This window comes from Wolffia australiana, chromosome 1 (assembly GCF_029677425.1).
Source record: "Wolffia australiana isolate 7733 chromosome 1, ASM2967742v1".
NCBI lineage: Eukaryota > Viridiplantae > Streptophyta > Magnoliopsida > Alismatales > Araceae > Wolffia > Wolffia australiana.
The window spans coordinates 21,429,138-21,440,649 of NC_135835.1; the positions used below are offsets into that span (position 1 = coordinate 21,429,138).

Sequence of the window (11,512 nt, forward strand, 5' to 3'; positions counted from 1 at the left end):
TTTGCCCTAGCTGTAGCTAAGAAAGGTCGCCCTAAGATTATAGGAGCATTCCTGAGATCTTCGGTAACCTTCATATCAGCCACTATGAAATCTACAGGAAAGTAACATTGCTCGATTTTAACTACTACATCTTCCAACAATCCATAAGGTTTCCTAATAGACCCATCCGCTAATTGCAGTTCTAAAAATATCGGTTCTAAATCTCCAAACTGAAATTTATCGTATAAGGCCTTTGGCAAAATGTTAACACTTGCTCTTGAGTCAAGTAGAGATTTGGAGAAAACCATTCCCCCTATCTCACACTTGATGAAAGGAGCTCCAGGATCCCTACGTTTTTCAGGAAGATTTTGTAGAATAGAACTCAAGTTTTCAGATAATTGGATACGCTTTTGCTTTCTACTAGGTGTACACAAATTTTTCAAAAATTTAGCATATGAAGGAATATGTTGAATTGCTTCTGTCAAAGGAATCTTAATTGTAACTTGCTTGAAAATTTCTAAAAGGTGCTCATCATGTGCATTTGGTTTTATCTTTGAAATTTTCAAAGCATCGGGGAAAGGAATGGACGGCACATAATCTTTAGGATCAAGTTCTTTCGTATTATCTTCTATATCTTCATGAGATTCTTCTACTTCTACTTTTTCAGAAACATCAGGAAGAATTTTACCACTTCGTAGCTTGGAAATAGCATGCATGGTTTGATGATTTTCCATAGAGATATGACTGTTAATATAATGTAAATTTCTAGGATTAATTTCAGGTTGAGTTGGGAGTCGACCTTGTTCATGGTTGCGGGAACCATTATTGTCTAATTTACCTTTATAGTCTGCCTTTGCCGCTTGCCCTTCTCGCATCTGTTCCATCTCTTTTTTAAACTCTTGCATCATCCCCAACATTTGAGCTTGCATTTGCTCCATCTTATCTTGTTTTTCCTGCACATTTCTATAAAGCTCATCATAAGACGGGTTAGGGTTAGTGTTAGGCTGAAAAGCCTTTTGTGGACCACGTGGATAGAAATTACGTTGCTCTTGTTGTTGGAAAGATGATGGGTTAGAGGGATAAGATGGCCTTTGCATGTTAGGTCGGTTGTATGTGATATCCCTAGGGTTCCAAGAATTTTAACCTATAGGCCTATTCATTCCTTGCCGATCAATAGAGTTCATGTAAAGGACAATCTACCTCTACGTGATTGATAAGCTCAGATTTTATGTGTTTTTTAATGGTTATTTAGCAGTTCAGACGTGTGAGGTTCAGAGCTTATGCAACAAACTTATAAACCTCACGGCGTAAGGCGAGTGAGGGTCGATCCACAGGGAGCAGGAGAAAATAGCAGAAATTTCCTTCTTTATTCAATAGATATGTCACTTATCAATTTAAAATAAATATTAAACTCTGTTAAATGATCCTCAGGAAAATCACAGGATTCCTCTTTAATCCCCAGTTTAGTCGAAAGATTTAACTGCTATTGCTCTGATTAAGTTAAAGATTTAACTTAATAGAGGCTGTCTACAGAGAAGTTCTCTGTAGACAGTACCTTTGCCCTTGGGGGCAAAGGAACAAACACCTTGCGTGCAGGGTACCTGCGCGCAAGGTGTCTGGCGTCTGTCGTGGCGCTGCTGCGTGCGCTGGCGCTGTTGCGCGGCGTGGCGTGCGCGCGGCGCTGCTGGCGCGGCTGCTGCGTCTTGGCGGCGCTGCGCGGCGCTGCTGCTGCGTCGCGGCGTGGCTGCGCGCGACGCTGCTGCGCGCGGTGCTGCTGCGCGGCGGCGTTGCTGCGCACGGCGCTGCTGCGTGGCGGCGGCGTTGCTGCGCGTGGCGCTGCTGCGTGTGGCGTGGCTGCGGCGGCGCTGCTGCGGCGCGCTGCTGCGTCTTGGCGGCGTTGCGCGCGGCGCTGCTGCGTGCAGCAGCGCTGTTGCGTGCGGTGTGGCTGCGCGGCGCTGCTGCGTCGCGGCGTTTGCTGCTGGCGGTGCTGCTGCGTGGCGGTGCTGCTGCGCTGATGGTTCTGCTATATCAAAGGGATTTTTGGGGAGGTTTGGGGAGGATGATCAGAACAAGCAAGAAACAAAGTTCAACTGAAATCAAGTCTAAAACGAAACAATTCTCAGTTGGAAAACATTGGAAGATCTGGTGACTCTTCCAACCCAACCAAAATTGTCTGAGAAGAGAGGGATTACAGGGCTGAAGCTTGAGATTTCCCCACGTCGGGTGTCACGTCCTCGCGGCGAGGCGTGGTTCTTCAATCCAAGCTATCTTCAGTCTGTTCTTCCTCTCCAACTCCAAAAGCTCATCAGCTCATGGAGGGTGCAGAAATCCTCTTCTCCAAGCCCTAGTTTCCTTAGAGAAAATTCTGAACACCTAAACTCCTCTCTCAAGAGAGTATTTATAGGTTTTCTCTTAAGTCATGCCCAGGGGCATTTTCGTAATTTTTGCCACTTCGAATTTTTGCCCACTTCTGTTGATCCTCCTCTCTTCCTTGATCTTCTTAACCTGTTTCTGAATGTTCACTAGCCATAAAACGTTAAATATATTCCACTTGATTCAAAGAATCAAGTGGGGTTAGTGATTTCATAAAACAATACATATGCATGAACTTAGCATGAATTCACAAGATAATTGTAATGAATTTAAACTTGAGAACTTGATTATTTGATGACATATTTTAGAGTCATCAAACACCCCCCAACTTAGATCATTACTAGTCCCTTAGTAATGACATGCAGGTGAGAATAAAAGATGATCTCAAGGTGAATTTTGACTTCCGATAACTTTGATTCATGCTCTTCTCAAGGAGTATTTTCAGCAATTAAAATTGACCAGCGTAGAAGAAATTTAGGATCTATCTCAGCCTTAAACCTCAACTAAGTGCACATGATCTATGGAGTACATATAGTAAGTACATAGTATATGGAATAAGATCGAGTTAACACCCCAAGCGCACTACTGAACGAGGTGTAGAGAGTGGCATTAATGCTAGCTCAATACTATGGCTATAGTAGCATCGGCTCAAACACACGGGAGACAGCTTTTCCACCTTTATTTTATTTGGCATTTGCTGCTTGTTGGTCATTTTTTATGACAATCAACTTTAGTACTATGATGCAAGCTTTTGCTTGTTTATGCGCAGTGCAGCTTTCACTTGATAGTTTGGTGGCGCTTATCCACTACCCATGTGCCGTCCTTAGTAGACCGGCAGCTTATTCCCCCGACGAAGTTATGTATCCTTCATGGGTCAGGGAGCTTCACTCACGTCATAATAATACTGCCAATGAGCTAACACTAACCCTACTCTCCACTAAAGCTAAAAATTTTCGTGCATGTAAGTGCTAACTCAACCCGAGGTGGATGGTGAGGTGAGAGAAGTATAATGGTAATAGATATGACTGTAGTGGTATGGATCGTAGTGCACCTAGCTAGGCTTACTTCACCTAGGATTCCCTAGCTGGCCACTCTTGCATTTCTACCCTTTTGAAAAGAATCGAATTATCATGCATATCATTGGACAATCATCTCCTAAGATCATCAAATATCCATGGTTTGTGAATGCAAAAACGACAAAATTTTCATGGATAGTGCATGTAAATGTACTCCCCCCCCCTCTCAATAAAAGGCATGTTCCTACATGACAAATCATAAATGAGAGAAAGGAGAAAGGAATACCAAACCATGGAAGGAAGGGCGGCGATCAGCATGCGTGTTGTCCAGTGACGTGTTAGGTGGGCGTGGATCGGAGTGGCTGCACACGAGAACAGAAACAAAAACGCAGAAAACAAAAAACAAAACAAGGAAAATAACCAAGCAGAGAGAATATGAAATGTAGTAAAAACAAAAACTAGTCGGATCATGAGCTATCATGCGATGGCTTTTCTAACGTAATATTCATGGGGCTGTGAAGATCTTCTTCTTCTAAGTAGGGTTTGAGCCGTTGCCCGTTCACAGTGAATCGTCTTTGAGACGTAGGATCTAAAATTGTAATGGCTCCATTCTCAAAAACCTGCTGAACAAGGAAGGGACCATCCCATCGCGTTTTCAATTTACCTGGAAAGAGTTTTAGTCTAGAGTTGTAAAGGCATACTTTTTGATTCTCCACAAAAATTCTTCTCCTCAAGCTCTTGTCATGAAACATCTTCATCTTGGCTTTATAAATCTTTGAATTCTCATAAGCCTCATTTCTTAATTCTTCCAACTCATTCAATTGAAGAAGTCTATGCTTGCCGGCTCTATCCAAATCTAGGTTGAGTTTTCTAATAGCCCAAAGGGCCTTATGTTCTAACTCAAGTGGTAGGTGACAAGCTTTGCCAAAGATAAGGCGGAAGGGAGACATGCCTAGAGGGGTTTTGTAAGCTGTCCTATAAGCCCATAACGCCTCGTCTAGCTTCCTAGACCAATCTTTCCCATCTGGACGCACTATTTTCCTCAAAATTTTCTTCACCTCTCTATTGCACAATTCAACTTGTCCATTGGCTTGAGGATGATATGGGGTAGTGACTCGATGATGGACACCAAACTTTTTGAGGAGATTCCTAAAGTTGTAATTTGTGAAGTGTGAACCTCCATCACTAATGATCGCTCGTGGGCATCCATATCTATAAAAAATGTGTTTTTCAATAAAATTGGTCACTACCTTACTGTCATTGGTTTTGGAGGGAATGGCTTCTACCCATTTGGAGACGTAGTCAACAGCCATCAAGATGTATTCATAACCGTTAGAACTAGGAAATGGACCCATAAAATCAATTCCCCATAAATCAAATATTTCTACTTCTAAGATGGGTTGTAGGGGCATTCTATCTTTCTTATTGATATTGATGGATGCTTGGCATGCTAAACAACTGTTATAAAATTTCTGCGCGTCATGAAATAATGTAGGCCAAAAGAAACCCGATTCAACAATCTTATGAGCTGTTACCTTAGCCGAGTAGTGACCCCCTCCTGGTTTTGCGTGGCAGAATTCTAGGATGCTTCGTTGCTTGCTCTCGGGGACGCATCGTCGGAGAATTTGATCTTGTCCTTGGTGAAACAGCTCTGGATCTTCCCAAAAATAAAATCGCGCATCCTTGAGTAGTTTTTTCCTCTCGTAGGAAGTCCAACCTGTAGGAATTTGTCCTGAAACTAAAAAATTGACAATATGTGCATACCAAGGAACAAATGTTCCTTGTGCAGTTAGGACAAATTCATCAGGAAATGCATCGTTAATTTGTTCAGGTGGGGCGCCTATGATTCGTGAGAGATGGTCGGCTACTACATTTTCACACCCTTTCTTATCTTTAATTTCCAAATCAAATCCCTGTAATAAAAGCACCCATCTAATCAATCTCGGTTTAGCCTCTTTCTTCGTTAACAAGTATCTAATAGCTGCATGATCAGAATAAACAGTTATTTTACTACCTAGTAAATAAGACCTAAACTTTTCTAAAGCAAAAATAATGGCCAGCAGCTCCTTTTTGGTGGTGGTGTAATTCAGTTGTGCGTCCACTAAGGTCCTGCTGGCGTAGTAGATCACCACGGGTTTCTTATCAATTCTTTGGCCTAACACTGCACCTACTGCAAAATCAGAAGCATCACACATTAGTTCAAAAGGAAGGGTCCAATCGGGCCCTTGCAAGATAGGTGCATTTACTAAAGCTTCTTTTAATTTATCAAATGCATTCTTAGCCTCTAGTGTTAGTTCAAAATCATTATTTTTAGACGATAAAAGGCTTGTAAGCGGTTTAGAAATTTTAGCAAAATCAAGGATAAAACGTCTATAGAAACCCGCGTGGCCGAGGAAACCCCTAAGGGTTTTTAGGTTGGTTGGAGGTGGAAGGCCCTGGATGACCTCGATCTTGGCCTTGTCCACTTCCAAGCCACGGCTGCTTACCATGTGGCCCAGCACTACTCCCTCCTGCACCATGAAATGAGATTTTTCCCAACTTAGTACGAGGTTCGACTCAATGCACCTCTTCAATACTTTGGTGAGGCTAAGGAGGCAGTTTTCAAATGTGGATCCAAATACAGAAAAATCATCCATAAATATTTCTAAGCACTCCCCCACTAGATCGGAGAAGAGTGCATTCATGCATCGTTGGAATGTGGCGGGTGCATTACATAGACCGAAAGGCATACGCCTAAAGGCATATGTCCCTACAGGACTCGTGAAGGTCGTCTTCTCTTGGTCCTCAGGATGGATATTCACTTGGTTATATCCTGAATAACCATCAAGAAAACAGAAATAATGCTGCCCCGATAATTTTTCTAGTATTTGATCCATGAAGGGTAATGGGTAATGATCCTTCTTGGTAGCCTTGTTCAATTTCCGATAGTCAATGCACACCCTCCACCCAGTGGTTAGCCTCTTCTGCACTTCTTCTCCTTTCTCATTCAGCTCAACAGTCACTCCTGACTTCTTAGGAACCATATGTACCGGGCTTACCCATCTACTATCGGAAATCGCATAGATGACGCCGGCATTAAGCCACTTGAGAATTTCCTTTTCGAGGACTTCTCTCATGTGGGGATTCAACCTCCTCTGATGTTCTCTACAGGGTCTAGCTTCATCTTCTAGAAATATCCTGTGCTCACAAATTGAAGATGGAATTCCTTTGATGTCATCAAAAGTCCACCCTATGGCCGATTTATGCTCTTTAAGCACTTTGAGTAAGCTCTCTTCTTGTGTTGGAGTGAGGGATGAAGATATAATCACAGGTAAACTTTCTGTACAGTCTAAATAGGCATACTTGAGGGTAGAGGGAAGTGGTTTAAGTTCTGGGTGAGCTTTTACTTCTGCAGAGTCTAAGAGTTCATCATCTAGCTCTCTACTTTCTATGTTGGATAGGTACTCCTTCACTCTTCCCTCTTCTCCTTCATTTTCTGTGCAGAATCTGAGCTCTTCATTGCTCCCTAACGGGCACTTCATCACCCTAGAAATATCAAGTTGAACTCTTTCCTTCCCTATCTTAAACTCGACAGTCCCCTTTTCCCAGTCCATGATAGTCCTAGCCGTCACTAAAAACGGTCTTCCTAGAATGATAGGAGCCAAGCTAAAGTCTCCTGAAAATTTTACATCAGTTACTATGAAATCTACAGGAATTTCACAATTTTCTACAGTGATAGTGACATCAGTCAATCGTCCCTCAGGTTGCTTGACCGTTCCGTCGGCTAAGAGTAGGTCCATATGGATCTCTTCAAGCTCCCCGAAGCTGTATTCCTCATACAATGCCGTCGGAATGATGCTGATGCTTGCTCCTGTGTCTAACAAGACTTTTGAAAAAGTCTTTCCTCCTATGTCACATGTGATAAAAGGGGCACCAGGATCCCTCTTTTTTATAGGTATGTCATTTAAAATGCTAGAGGCATTTTCGGAAAGTTTAACAACTTCCCTATTCTTTCTATTTGTGCAAGAGTCCTTAAGATATTTCTTAAGTGATGGTGCACACCTAAGCATGTCTTCCACAGTGACTGTCATTGTGGCCTTCCTAAAGTTCTCCAGCAACCTGTTTTCATAATCAAAGACAGGTTTCTTTCTCGTTAGGGCAGATGGGTAAGGTATGTGTTGCCCACTTGTGGAAGGTAAGGGTTCATCGCCGTCGGGAAGATCCTCTCCTTCGTGCTCCCTTGACTCCTCTTTCTTCCTAGCGTTCTCTACAGAATACCTATAGGGATCCTGAAGTTCTTTTCCATTCCTCAATCTTGAGGCTGCCAGAACTTCATGATCCAATTCATCCATTTCTTCATGGCTAGAATGCTGAATATGATGCAAATTGCATGGATTGATGACGGGTTTCGTAGGAAAACGTAGAGAAGTGCAAGTGTTTTCTGCAAGGATACCTTGGGACTCAGAGGGTGGCCTGAAACTCTCCAGTAGCTTCCTCATTTGCTCTTGTGACTCCAGCATTTGTTTAGTCTGGAACTCCATCATCACCTGCATTCGCATCTCCATCTCCGCCCACAACTTTTGGTTTTGCTTTTCGATCATATCTGAAATGACAGGGGTTAATGTAGAGAAATCAGGTTGAGTTTGAGATGAAACCTGATACTGTTGTGGAGGCCTGTGCTGGAATTGTTGTCTCTGCTGGAACGGGGGCTGAGCTGCCGGCTTGTTTCCTTGGTGGAAGGCCTCTCCGCTTTGGAAATTTGGCCGCTTTTGACCTGCCTACGGTTGTTGCGGCTGATTGAAGGCCGTCACCTCTTCTTCCATGGCTTGGCAGGATCCATCTTCATGTTCCCTGCTAAAACAGAGAGAGCAGATCTTAGCTTTGATGATGGGAGAGTTACCTAGGAAGACATTCTTCAAGGTAGAGGTGAGCTCCTCCAATTTCTGGTTGGTCTCCCTTAGGCCCGCTTGTAGCTCTCCCTCCTTGGCGTTGACCTGCAGAACTCCTGCTCTCTTGGGCTGCACATTCCTCCCATTCTGATTGGCTCCAATCTCCTGCAAATCAGTTTCTGCAACTCTCTCCAAAATATCAAAAACTTCATCCTCATATGCAGTATAGAACGCGTTCCACGAGCGAGATTTACTTTGTTTTTCATAAAATTAGAGAGAGACTCATAAAATATTTGGGCTAATTGACATTGTTCAATGCCATGGTGAGGACATTTCCTCAACAAATCATTGAATCTCTCCCATGACTCACTAAAAGCTTCTCCATCATGAGGATGGAAATTGTGAATTTCCCTTCTATAGAAATTCGTTTTGGAGAGAGGGTAGAATTTTTGCAGAAATTTTCCTTGCATCTCATCCCATGAGTTAAAGGTGATTCCTAAATTACGATACCAAGAAAATGCTTTGTCTTTCAAAGTTAGAGGAAAATATTTCATTTTTAAAATTTCTGTAGAAATTCCTGGAACGTTTTGAGATGAACACCTAATATGGAAGTCATCAAGAAATTCTAAGGGATTTTGAGCAGGCAGTCCATTAAATTCAGGTAAGGAATGAATTAATGCATTGTCATATCGAAAGGAGATACCGTCACCGATGTTAAGATTTACATCAGTTTGACGTAGGCTTCCCGACGGTGTCGACCTGTCAAGCATGGTCCTTCTCCTCTCATGATGCTGATGAATCTCTTCAGCCATATTCTCCTGCTGAATTTCAGGTTCTGTAACTGTAGAATCTGGAGAGGTGTCTCTAATGTCCTTCTCTGCAGATTTTTCACCAGCTCCTGAACGTGTTACTACCATAAATCTTCAGCAAACGGTTAGAATAACAATAGGCTGAGGATTGCTAAGTCCTTCAGCTCTAGGAGAATCAACAAAAATGACTGTAGATTCAGGAAAATGACTGTAGATTTGCAAAAAAATGACTGTGGATTCAGAGAATTGACTGTAGATTTAAAGAAAATAAAAATTCCTACTGTTATACCGTGCTCCCCGACAGCGGCGCAAGTTGATAAGCTCAGATTTTATGTGTTTTTTAATGGTTATTTAGCAGTTCAGACGTGTGAGGTTCAGAGCTTATGCAACAAATTTATAAACCTCACGGCGTAAGGCGAGTGAGGGTCGATCCACAGGGAGCAGGAGAAAACAGCAGAAATTTCCTTCTTTATTCAATAGATATGTCACTTATCAATTTAAAATAAATATTAAACTCTGTTAAATGATCCTCAGGAAAATCACAGGATTCCTCTTTAATCCCCAGTTTAGTCGAAAGATTTAACTGCTATTGCTCTGATTAAGTTAAAGATTTAACTTAATAGAGGCTGTCTATAGAGAAGTTCTCTATAGACAGTACCTTTGCCCTTGGGGGCAAAGGATCAAACACCTTGCGTCTGGCGCGCAAGGTACCTGCGCGCGCGCTGGCGGCGCAGCGTGTGGCGCTGCTGCGTGCGCAGCGCGTCTTGGCGTGACTGCGCGGCGCTCTGCGCGCGGCGCTGCTGCGGCGGCGCGTTGCTGCGGCGTGGCGCTGTTGCGTGCGGCGTGGCTGCGCGCGCCGCTGCTGCGCGCGGCGCTGCTGCGTGCGGCGGCGTTGCTGCGCACGGCGCTGCTGCGTGCAGCAGCGCTGTTGCGTGCGGTGTGGCTGCGCGCGACGCTGCTGCGTGCGACGGCGTTGCTTCGCGCGGCGGTGCTGCTGCGCGCGGCGGTGCTGCTGCGCGCAGTGGTTCTGCTATATCAAAGGGATTTTTGGGGAGGTTTGGGGAGGATGATCAGAACAAGCAAGAAACAAAGTTCAACTGAAATCAAGTCTAAAACGAAACAATTCTCAGTTGGAAAACATTGGAAGATCTGGTGACTCTTCCAACCCAACCAAAATTGTCTGAGAAGAGAGGGATTACAGGGCTGAAGCTTGAGAGTTCCCCACATCGGGTGTCACGTCCTCGCGGCGAGGCGTGGTTCTTCAATCCAAGCTATCTTCAGTCTGTTCTTCCTCTCCAACTCCAAAAGCTCATCAGCTCATGGAGGGTGCAGAAATCCTCTTCTCCAAGCCCTAGTTTCCTTAGAGAAAATTCTGAACACCTAAACTCCTCTCTCAAGAGAGTATTTATAGGTTTTCCCTTAAGTCATGCCTAGGGGCATTTTCGTAATTTTTGCCACTTCAAATTTTTGCCCACTTCTGTTGATCCTCCTCTCTTCCTTGATCTTCTTAACCTGTTTCTGAATGTTCACTAGCCATAAAACGTTAAATATATTCCACTTGATTCAAAGAATCAAGTGGGGTTAGTGATTTCATAAAACAATACATATGCATGAACTTAGCATGAATTCACAAGATAATTGTAATGAATTTAAACTTGAGAACTTGATTATTTGATGACATATTTTAGAGTCATCAGTGATCAGCACTAGAGCAATGATGGCATAATGACATATCTATTTGGGATGGTCAATGTTCCTCGTGAATGCCTATCTTATCTAATCGACTAGTTAGTTCAGAGACGACTTTAACTAATTGATCAATACGTAAATCAGGTTCAACTGCATTCACGTCAATCATCCCTCCCCTTTTAGGATTTAAATTTCTCCCATTGCGATTAAGAGCAGCGTAGTATGCATCATTTTCAGCTAGTGTTTCCAAAATGCCTAGTGCTTCATCTAAATATTTATGCATAAACGTACCTCCACTAGCTGCGTCGATCATCTTTCGATCTTGATCTCGTAATCCTGCATAAAATGTTTGTAATATCTCCCATTCTTCTATGCCATGGTGTGGACATTTTCTAGTTAATTCTTTTAGCCTTTCCCATGCGTCTCCTAAGGATTCATCGGGTCCTTGACAAAATTCTCGTATTGCTCGTCGATATGAATTCGTTTTTCCAACAGAGTAGAATTTTTTTAGGAATGCAATTTCCATCTCTTTCCATGAATCAAAATTCAGAGAGAGAGATGTAAACCAACTTCTAGCTTTATCTCTAAGACTGAAAGGGAATAACCGCATTTTAATCACCTCATTTGTAACATTACGAAAGTGAAATGTTTGACAAATCAAAGTAAATTCTTCCAAATGCTTATAGGGGTCTTCTTGAGATAAACCATGGAAATTAGGGAGCAACTGAATCATATGATGATCAATTTTAAAATTTGAACCCTCGTCGATAGGTGCATT

At 42.9% G+C, this 11,512-nt stretch overlaps 1 non-coding gene across 1 annotated transcript; it reads left to right on the forward strand.

Annotated features, from left to right (window-relative positions):
- Nucleotides 1–8,552: 8,552 nt before the first annotated feature.
- On the forward strand, nt 8,553–8,658 carry LOC144714391 (small nucleolar RNA R71). The gene has a single exon (XR_013584345.1). It is a non-coding gene; the product is annotated as a small nucleolar RNA R71 (small nucleolar RNA).
- Nucleotides 8,659–11,512: the final 2,854 nt, after the last annotated feature.